Below are 11205 nucleotides of genomic sequence, written 5' to 3'. Positions count from 1 at the left end.
TTTATAATTGTGATAAAAGAAATTTTTACTTAAATATATGATACAATATTTAACTTATATCTCGCTTGTAAACGAAGGTCTTTGGCCAAAGTGTGTTTCCGATGATGACATAAGACGTGATCACGTGACCTCATAAAGGTTGATATCACTTAGAAAGCATTACAGAGGGATATGTTAAGATTCGCTTCGAGATGAAATCAGAAATGAGGTAAAGAAACAAGGTCACACAGAATGCTCGAAGAATTGCTAGTTTTTTTTTATGGCCCCCGCTATTGGGAGCCTCTCGTACCCCTGTTTTGTTTGGGACAGGGACTTTATTTACAAATAATTTTTTTAGTATTTTATCTTTATTCTACACTCACTTACATTCTTCTCAATTTCTTTTATTCTTTCCTTTTATCCTTCACAATATCTTGCAATTTTTTTTTGTTCTTTCATTCCTTCTTGCTTTCATCGCCTTCCTTTCCTCATCTAAGAATTGCTAGTTTAAAGTGGCTGCCAGAAACAAAGGCAGTTGCAGCCGAAAGGTCCCCTAGTGTCGACGACAAGACGGTAGACGCGGCTTAAGTTAGTGCCCCACTTGGTAAATGATCACTTAGTTAACACGTTCCCTGCGGCTTGAGGTCGATTCAGCCTCATGGTAGACTTTGCACTGGTGCGGCGCGTGAAACTCGTGTTTTCTCTCTAGTGCGGCGGCTGTTTACACTCAACCGTATGAGGTATGACAAAGACAAATATAGCTTTCTTTATGTCTGCGAAGCATTGACTCAATATTGTAAAAAATATTGATGAACATGAGGCAGAAAAGGCCTCAACCGCACTACTAGGAAGTTCAGCTTGAGGCTGATTCGACCTCAGCCGCACCAGCTGAAAGTTCTTTAAAATTGGGCCCGCAGTGAACGTGTTAAGATATCATTGGAGATGTGTTGATAGCAAATGAGACTCAAGTTACACGAAGTATTAAATCTTTGAGTGCGTATAGATTCTACAACAATAACAAACAGTATATGACGTTTGAATACAAAACTTGCCGAATCTAACTCTTTTTTTAATGTAATCAGGCGTTATTTTGCTGAAGTCCATCCTAAGTAAGAAAAGGACCAATATTTAGCCACTTCCGCACATGCAGTGGTAGTCGTGTAAAATTATTTGAAAAATTATAACCTAAATGAAGATCCTGTCCACCTGTGATAGAAATTGCGGAACAGTTGACATACGAAATAACAAACATTTCACATCGCCGCGGAACTTGCTTACATCATGAATTAGATTCCTGGTATACAATCTTATATAATTCACAATTTGTTATCTAATTATATAGAATTGTCATAAATAAGTTTAAAGAGAATATACAGTAGCGTCTTTTGCGTATCTTAAGACGTGTCAAGAGAGACATTTATATTGTCTCCCATATATATCTTTATAGGAGACATATGTCTGTAATATTTATGCGGACATATACATATTGACATAAAAGCTATAAAACGATGAATATATAGTTTGTTTGTATAATAAATACATTTAAAAAACTTTTAAGTTAAACGGTTTTTTGATACCCATATTGTGGTGGTTGTGGAAAAATATGTACCTAGTCCGCCATATTGGAACGGCGTCCATCTTGAATTATAAATTTTGACACAATCATCGTGTTTTACTAGTGTAGCCCTTTCATTTGATACCCATATTGAGGGGGTTAAGGAAAAATATGTAATCCGCCATTTTGTATCGGCGGCCATCTTAGATTTATAATGTTATTGATTTTATTATATTATATTGTCATCTAAATTAAATGTGTATACCAAATTTCAGATCAATCTGACAACGGGAAGGTGCTTAAATTTCAATATCTAATTTTGATCCAAATAAATTCCGTACGGGTCGAACTAAATAAAACCGTTTAAAATCTTTAAAGGTTTGACTCCTATAGCCAATCGTCTTGTATATATAAATAAATGTTTGCTGAGATAAGTGTTTGCTGAAATAAGTAAAAATGTAAAATAAAAATGTAAAATGAAAAAATGTAAAAAGAAAAGAGGAAAGAATGATAGATGAACAGAGCAAAAGGGTGAGAAAGTAGAATCATGTGAAAAATTAAATTGCAAATAAAGTCCCTGTCCCACCATTAATAGGGGTACGAGAGGCCCCCAATAGCGGGGGTCATTAAAAAAAAATGTTTGCTGAGAATTATATAACAGGCTGTCATTATGAAATGTCTTTAGATTTAAGTACTCGGGTTTTAATTCGATCGTTTGACGGGAGAAGTCGCAGGATGTCACTAGCGGGCGCCTCCCGCTACGAACATCCTGACAGACACGTCGACGGAGGCTTTGTGAGCGACGGACTCAAATAAATTGGTGAGGTTTTAGAGGTCGCACGGCGCGGGGGGTCCATACAGCCTGACGGTTCAATTTTCTTTCCGTTTACTTTCGATCTATGACTGCGCCACATCGAAACCTGACAGGCTTTGCGGCCGCTACAATCGAGATATCATTTATTTTTTTATATTTAATATATTTACGAAAGCCTTAAAAGAAAACATTAAAGCCTCCATAATCTTTCGAATAATGTTAAAATAACAACTAACACCTCTTGCAATACTAAGTATATATTGTAAATATAGGAAAATCTATAAAATAAATTTTATTGATTAATAAAATTAATTGAAATTAATAAAATAAAATACACTCGATTGTAACACTGGCTTTAATAAGAGAAATTAAAAAAAAAATAAGTCTTCGAAATTTAAATCGCGAAGACTTAGTTTTTCAAAATTTAAACTTCGAATTTTAAATAACGAATACGTGTTCTTATTCTGACTTCATGGCATTTGATTCTATTTTCAATAAGTTCGATGCGCGCTTGTTTGTAATAACGACAAAATCAATTTCATATCTAATCTATTCGCGGAAGCAAATTCTCTTAAACAAGGGACCTGTTTGGAGTTCACGGGGTCGCGGGTCTTCAAACGCGGGGTCACGGGGTTCAGTCGAAATATTAATTACCGATATAATAAAAATATTAAAAATCTTTATACCATTAGATGTATAGTATTTATAAACAAAGATTTTTTATCTGTATTATATTTTTTACTACATTTTTAAAATAGCTGTTCCCGCGACTTTGTACGCGTGATATTTAACTACAAAATTATTATTTTTTCGTATTTATTTTATTATTAATAATTTTTTAACGCCCAGATACAACTGGAGTAAATAATTTTTTCACTAGATACACATTGAAATTAACATGAAATATAAATATATATACTTACTGTACTGGCTCAGTGATCCAAAGTGGGTCTTGGCCTCCGAAGCGAGAGACTTCCACTTTCCTCTATCTTGCGCCATCGTCTGCCATTGGTTGACATTCAATTCGCGCAAGTCTGCCTCAACGCGATCGATCCAGCGATATCTGGGTCTGCCCACTGGTCTTCGACCCCTCGGTTTTTCCAGGTACGCTACCTTCACGCTCCGATCCGATCCCATTCGCTCCAAGTGACCAAGCCAGCGGATTCGTTGAGCTTTTGTATAAGATTGGGATTGACTTTAGTGGACTGTATTTAATTAAAAGGCCTTGGTCCAGAGAATGAATTAATTTATTAAGACTTAATTTCACAAGGAAGCGAAAACACGTGTGCTCGGTGGCGGCAGGGAGCAGAGAGAGAGCGCAGATAAAAACATATTTTACAAATTCGCCAAACCATAGATAAGATCTTAACTAAAACATTTTTGGTTGGTACTGCCAACAGCTTTATATTCGCCAATAAATATATATAATACAAGTTAAAAATCATATATGCATATATCCAGAGCAGCCAACCTGTGGCTCTTTGAAGTCTTTGTGTACTACACGTCGAACTAGCTGAGCCCGCGACTTCGTTCATATGTAATATTAATAAAAAGTTTATTTATTATAAGAATTTTTCTATAATAAATATATTACCCCTCATTGCATCACCTGTCACCATGTTCCGTCGAAATATATCCAACCGTTTCAGATATTAGCCGTAACAAACAAACAGACAGACATACAAAAATTTAATTAAATACAATTTTTGTACATATGTACATTCGTTTGTGTGTAGTAAAAAGCGGTTATTATAATATTACAAACACAATACAATTTACAGACACTACAATTTTATTTATTTGTATGAATTAAAAGTAAATGAATCTTAAGGAGTTAATTTAAAATGATTATATTGCAAATAAATTCTACACCACTATGACCATCGTTGCTAAAGCAGGGCTTCTTAAGCTTTTTTCATTCACGACCCCATTTATGATTGCGAGTTTCTTGACTACCCTATACAAATATAAAAGAAAAATAAATTATTATCTTTTGATGATTTATTTATTAGGTAACAATATACATATGAAAATATATAGTTTTGAATTCGTTTTGAAACATACAAAAAACTAATACTAAAAAAAATTGCACAAAAAATTATAAAATTCCATCTATATTAGTTTAAAACCTTTAACAAATGCGCGTGTCTAGATGCTGCAAGTGCACTGTATTCCGCCAACTCTAGTGATGATATAAAATGGTATATATAAATATTTGACATTAAAATCTCTCGACCCCAGAATTTTGCCACGCGACCCCATTTGAGGTCGCGACCCATAGTTTAAGAAGCCCTGTGTTAAAGGATGCCCACAGCTGGGCATAGGTCTCAGCGTCTTCCGATGATTTAAAAGGTCCTCTGTTCACTTCGTGTCAGGATTACGTTTTGCTTATTGGTCTGTTGTGTTCATTCAAGAACTTTAAAGTTACAACAGCCATCTGTTACTATATGATCTATCTACTGCCACTTCAACCAGCTGGATCATGCTGGTCGAACATTCTTTCATCTTTAATACTTTGATAAAAAAGTAAGTTGAATTTGTTTATCTAATACAGGGCTTCTTAAACTATGGGTCGCGACCCTAAACGGGGTCGTGTAGCAAAATTCTTGGGTCGAGAGATTTTAATGTCAAATATTTATATATACCAATTCATAACATCACTAGAGTTGGCGGAATACAGTGGACTTGCAGCGTCTAGACACGCGCATTTGCTGAATGTTTTAAACTTATATAGATACAATATTATAATTTTTTGTGCAATTTTTAGTATTAGATTTTTGTATGTTTCAAAACGAATTCCAAAACTATATATATTCATATGTATATGTATATTGTTACCTAATAAATAAATCATCAAAAGATATTAATTTATTTTTCTTTTATATTTGTATGGGGTCGTCAAGAAACTCGCTACCATAAATGGGGTCGTGAATGACAAAAGTTTAAGAAGCCCTGATCTAATAGATTCAGGTGTTACTTTGCGGAAGTCCATCCTAAGTAAGAAAGGGACATATATATCTACTTCCGCTATGCAGCAGTAGTCGTGCAATGGACGCAGATAAATGCACATGCGGCAAACAATGCGAAACACAACTACCACCGTTAAATCACTCAACAAATGTTTCACCCCTCCACGGGGCATCATAACTAAGTAAAGACGCGACGGAAGTAGCTATATATTAATCCCCTTCTTAGTTTGAATTTTTTTTAAAAATGTTATTTTTTTTTAATTTATTGTTACAAATCAAATTCATCACCTTTAAAGTAGGTAGTCTTTCTCCGGTATAGCCTTTAAGACGTTCGAATTGTTATCTCCTAAATAGTATCAAAACGGAGTCCCAGCGTTGGGCTTTTGAGTTTGCTGAATAGTCGAAAGTCGCTAAAAATGCAGTACGACATCGACCAATCGAGACTTGATAAGTATGAGATACAAAACATCCTTCGAAATTGTTTGAGCTGAGACAAATGATACCCCAACTCTTATCAAACAGACGCAGATAAAAAATTTACTGCCTAATGCCCGGAAGTTTTAAATGAAAATATCACTTTACTTTTTAATCGCAGAAGTATTTCAGAGATGATGAGTGATCTCTTTATACCGGTCGATTAGAAATAGATTTAAAAACATTATATCTTGAGCTAATAAATAAGATATGAATTCAAGATTTTATATCTAAGATCACCCTGTATATACAGCTTTCTATTAAGTGGGTTTTTGTTTATACTTGCTACGTATGACGTAATGAAAATAATTAATTTTTATTGCAAATAAAAATTATTGTACTTTGAAAATTCAATTCATTAGTACAACACAAAAAAAAAATTCAAATTAAAATTAAATTTTCAATTTTGCAACCATTATTGCTTCTGTTTGTTATTAAACAGATAATGAATGCCTCAGTAGATACGTTAGATATGCCCAGCGCCATTGTTGGGCTTGAACAGCTTCGTATTCCCACAATTATAAAGTTTCTGTGAAGAAAATTGGCAATTTATGTCAAAAAAAAATTGTCGAAAAAAGTATATTTACTTTTATAAGTACAAAATCAAATAATGCTATCTTTATATTCAAGCTATTAATGTTTTGGGGTGAACAGGGTTGGGCCGGTACAAAAGCGGCTCAGGTTGATTTGATGCGATGGCGTGAAATGCACCGCGGAAGGGTTGATGTAAAATAATTACTAACAGCTCCCGGGGGGACGGGTGGCCAGGGACCTTGGCTCGGAGCTTTCATTTTTTGACCCGCACTTGTTCAAGAAACTCTGTTTTCGTATGTATTTCTTCTATCAGAGTTAACTTAGCGGTAGAAGACTGACTTGCGATCACAGACTGCAAGTTAGATTCTCGGAATACAGTCTTATACAACTCACACTTTGTGCATTAATTATATAGCATTCACACTTTGTGCATTCATTATATATACACGTGTTGAGTGAATTAACGGTGGTAGTTGTGTAGTTCGCATTGTTTGCCACATACGCATTTATCAGCGGGCTGTCGGGCGGTGCACTTTGTTGCACGACTACCACTACTAGCTATATATTGTTACTTTTCTTACTTGTAATTACCAGTCAAGAGTGGCAATTACGGTATATCGTCCCCATAGATTGTTTGGTAGAGGCCTATACCTTGCATTGCGCGTGTATAGGCTGAAATGACGTCGACTGTATTATACAAGAGTTGCTAAGTTACTTGAAGTATTCTTCCCAGGGCTGATAAGTCTTGAGATAATAACAACACGAAGCCTTCAGTACAAGTGTGTATATTCAAGTTCAGCCCATATTTATGCCGATTTAAAACTATGAAAGCAATGTTAAAATAATTAAATCAGTCAGCCATTTACGCGTCGGGAAGTATTGTAGAGTACTGCAAGTGTTGTCGATGTATATAATGAAGGGGTGAGCAACGCGCGGCCCGCTAAACATGTTTATGCGCCTCGCAACGTATTTCTAAAAATTAATTCATTTTATCAACTTTCTCCCATTAATATATTGGTATAAAATAAATTATAAAAAATGATATAAAATACTACAACTGAAACAATTTACGTTACGAGTTATGTATACGTTGTTACAATCAAAAAAATATTGTTGGAAATTTATATGACAACTCTTAAAAAGTTTCAGATTTAGGCGAATAATACTAAAAAAATCATGTCTCTATTCAGAAGTTGGTATGTTTGAGAAAAATTTAAAACAATATTTGTATGTGAAAATAATAAAAAATCATATCTTAGTGGTGCACGTACGTTTTTCATTATAATTTTAAAATAAAACCTTTTTCAGTTCTTTTCTTGTTTATTTTTTTACATTTAAATTCGAATATGGAATAAATACTAATCATTAAATTTTATATTTATTTATTCTATTTTTATTGTAACTAAAGTTTAGTAAAGTAAAAATAAATGATAATTTATGTGCAGCAGAGAGCAAAAAAAATCAATTGGCCCGCTAATTAAAAAGGTTGCTCACCCCTGCTTTACAGAATTATATTTCTGTGGGATTTCCCTTTTCGATGCGCCGCTCACGATGACGTAATGTAGCTCCTACAAACACCAAAAAAAGTCGATTAATTCAACTGCTCTGTTAGTTTTATAAATGCTCGAAGAAAGTTCTTATTAACAAAATAAAATTAAAAATTTATATTAAAAATAGTAAAGTGACATTTCATTGAAATCAAAGTACTCATGTTACGATGTTAGGAAATTAATATATTTTCACGAAAGCAGGAAACGTCAACATAGCTTTCACACATGAAATGTTTACAAAAGATTCAAGAAATTGAAATGATTGAAATCCATTGGTACAAAGAGTGTACAAATTATAGTTTTGTAAACTGCAAAGGTTTGATACTGTAGCTGGCTTGTGAGAGAATGTCATTGAAGAGAGAATGACAATGTCATTCGTTTCAAACTTTCAAATATCAAAATTATTATTTACTCTCTGTGTTTGGCACTAGTCGGTGTAACATAACTCCTGAAGATGCCCCGTGGAGGGGTGAAACACGTGTTGAGTGATTTGACGGTGGCAGTTGTGTAATTCGCATTGTTTGCCGCATGCGCATTGATTTATACATGGTATATTTAACACGACTTTATTTTTAAACACTTTGGACTTGAGATGAACATACGGAAAAAAATTCTTTGGGTGTATGTATCTCATCGATTTTAATATTACAGAATATTTTTATTATTAACAATGATATATAGCCTGAAGCCGAACACGTTTCTCAGGTTTTGCCATTTTCTATAAAACACCTTTAATGCACGAACATACTTTGACATTTTATTTAAAACTAGCAATAATAGATCCTGAAGAGAGGTTCTAAAACCCTCTTCAATGGTCCAATCATAGGGTATCTTCTTCTTCTTCTTCTTCCTTCCCTCTTCTCTTTATTTGGGGTCAGGTCTCCTTATCAATTTGCGCCAGCCCACTCTATCTGGGTTGTCTCTGCATCAAGTTGAAGAGTTTCCAGTTCCTTTCTGATATTAGACCACCACGTAGCTTTTGGACGCCCTCCCCCTCTTCGGAATTCTGGGAGGCTTAAGGCAGTTTTTACCACGTGGTCATCTGGTTTTCGTTGAATGTGGCCATACCAATCATAGGGTATCCCTAACCCAAAAACCAAACACCACACGCTGCAGACAATCATATTGCGGCGGCTTCATACCTCACACACAAACGCCTCCAAACCACCTGAAGGACTATCCAAGGTAGAACCAGTATCCTACCTTACATTGCCAAGTTGCCCTCGCTGGCGTCCAAAGCACACTCACCTTCGTGCAACCAACATTGCTACCTGAAATATAGCCTATTTTAAATTACAAATACTTCACGGACCCTTCCGTTCCTTGAACTCTTGTACAATGTGTAATACCTCCAGGCATAACAGCATTGATTTCACCCAGGATAATAGAGAAGTAGTTTTCAATACACCATATGCGATATTAAGATATAAGCGTGATATATATTGGAGCATTTTTATGACTTTTTTTATGGCCCCCGCTATTGGGGGCCTCTCGTACCCCTAACTTTTTGAGATCAGGGACTTTATAATAATTTTTTTCAGTTTTTTCTTTATTAATCGCTCTCTTTCACGCGTCACAATATCTTTCATTCTTTACTTTTGTCCTTCACAATATCTTTCGTTTTGATCTTTTATACCTTCTTCCTTTACTCGACTTTCTTCCATCATCTTCTTACTCTAAGGTGGCTAGGTACATTTTATTTATTTTTATTTATTCTTATTCTTTATTTACACATTTCTTTTTCTATTTCTCATTATTAGTTAACAATTTATTTTGTGCAGAGTTTATTAAGTACCTTATTCTATACAGTTTTATTTGTTTCAACCGTATCACTCGCCACCCCACGAGCGATAGATAGGAATGATGGGCGAAGGTTGTCGTCGCCCATCATAACGGCGATGCTCTCTGTCTATATTTAACTTTGTTTCAGTCTCTAGGGCACTGCGCATTTTTATTTGACAATTGAATTACTCTTTTCAACATAACAATTGTTGTAATGATTTTAATATATATTTATTATGTTATAATAGTTGTAAAAACAAATTTATTGTTGATAAATCACTTCACAAACATTTGCGCGCTGTAAAAAGGTTCCCCGCTCTGAGCGGAAACTTCATAAGAGCTCTATTTGTACCAAAGATTACGGGCTCGACGACCCGCGGCGACGGAAGTGAGGCGTGGCGCGACTGCCGGCTCATACTCGACGCTTTAACCCCGCTAGCAGTCGCGCCACACAATTTTTTTAACAATACTCCTAATTCTCTTTATAAGGCAGATAAAATCATTAAACTAAAATCGTGTGGGAAATATTTTCATCTATAATACTTTGACGGATATTATACCGGCTGGTACATGATATAATAAGTAGTAACTAGGCTATTTTTATTTTAGAAAAATTCTTAAACGGAAAAAAAATAAGTAAACTAATTTTTTTATTTGTTAAATTCCACGCAGATGAAGTCGTGGATAGAGCTAGTATAATATAAATGTCGACGTTATATAGTTTTAGTCTTTTGCTGTGCGAATCCGCTATTTTCCGAATATCACTCTGCCATCTCTTATTCTATCTACATCTACTTCTTTTGCTGTCCTGCTGATATGACTCTCTGTTTGGCACTAATCAGTGTAACATCACTCCTGAGGATGCCCCGTGGAGGGGTGAAACACGTGTTGAGTGATTTAACGGTGGTAGTTGTGTTTCGCATTGTTTACCGCACGCACATTTACGGCTGGCGGGCGGTGTACTTTATTGCACGACTGCTGCTACATAGCGGAAGTAGCTATATATTGGTCCTTTTCTTACTTAGGATTTTTTTTATGGCCCCAGTTTATGGGAGCCTCTCGTACCCCTATTTTGTTTGGGACAGAGATTTTATTTACAAATAATTTTTTCAAGGTTTTATCTTTATTCTACACTCACTTTCATTCTTCTCAATTTCTTTTTTTCTTTTATTTTTTCCTTTTATCCTTCACAATATCTTGCAATTTTTTTGTTCTTTCATTCCTTCTTGTTTTCATCGCGTTCCTTTCCTCATCTTTTTTACTCTTAGATGGCTAAGTACAATTTTATTTCTAATATTTATTTTATTCTTACATTATCTATCATTATCTTTTAATATCACAGGTTTGTTTAGATTAGACTTTTTAATACATCAGAGTCTTGTCTTACATTCTATTATTATTTAATAAGTTCTTTTACACGTGCATATTATTCATTTTGGTTCAAGTTTTCTATTTGGTTTTGTTATTTTTTTTTTGCATCGCTTACCACCCTCTTACTTAGGATGGACTTCCGCAAAGTAACGCCTGAATCAATTAGATATAACTCTG

Source organism: Battus philenor, unplaced genomic scaffold (assembly GCF_028537555.1).
Source record: "Battus philenor isolate CCGP_79_NKW_IND1 unplaced genomic scaffold, ilBatPhil1.0.hap1 SCAF_30, whole genome shotgun sequence".
Classification (NCBI taxonomy): domain Eukaryota; kingdom Metazoa; phylum Arthropoda; class Insecta; order Lepidoptera; family Papilionidae; genus Battus; species Battus philenor.
Note: the sequence above shows the minus strand (reverse complement) of the source record.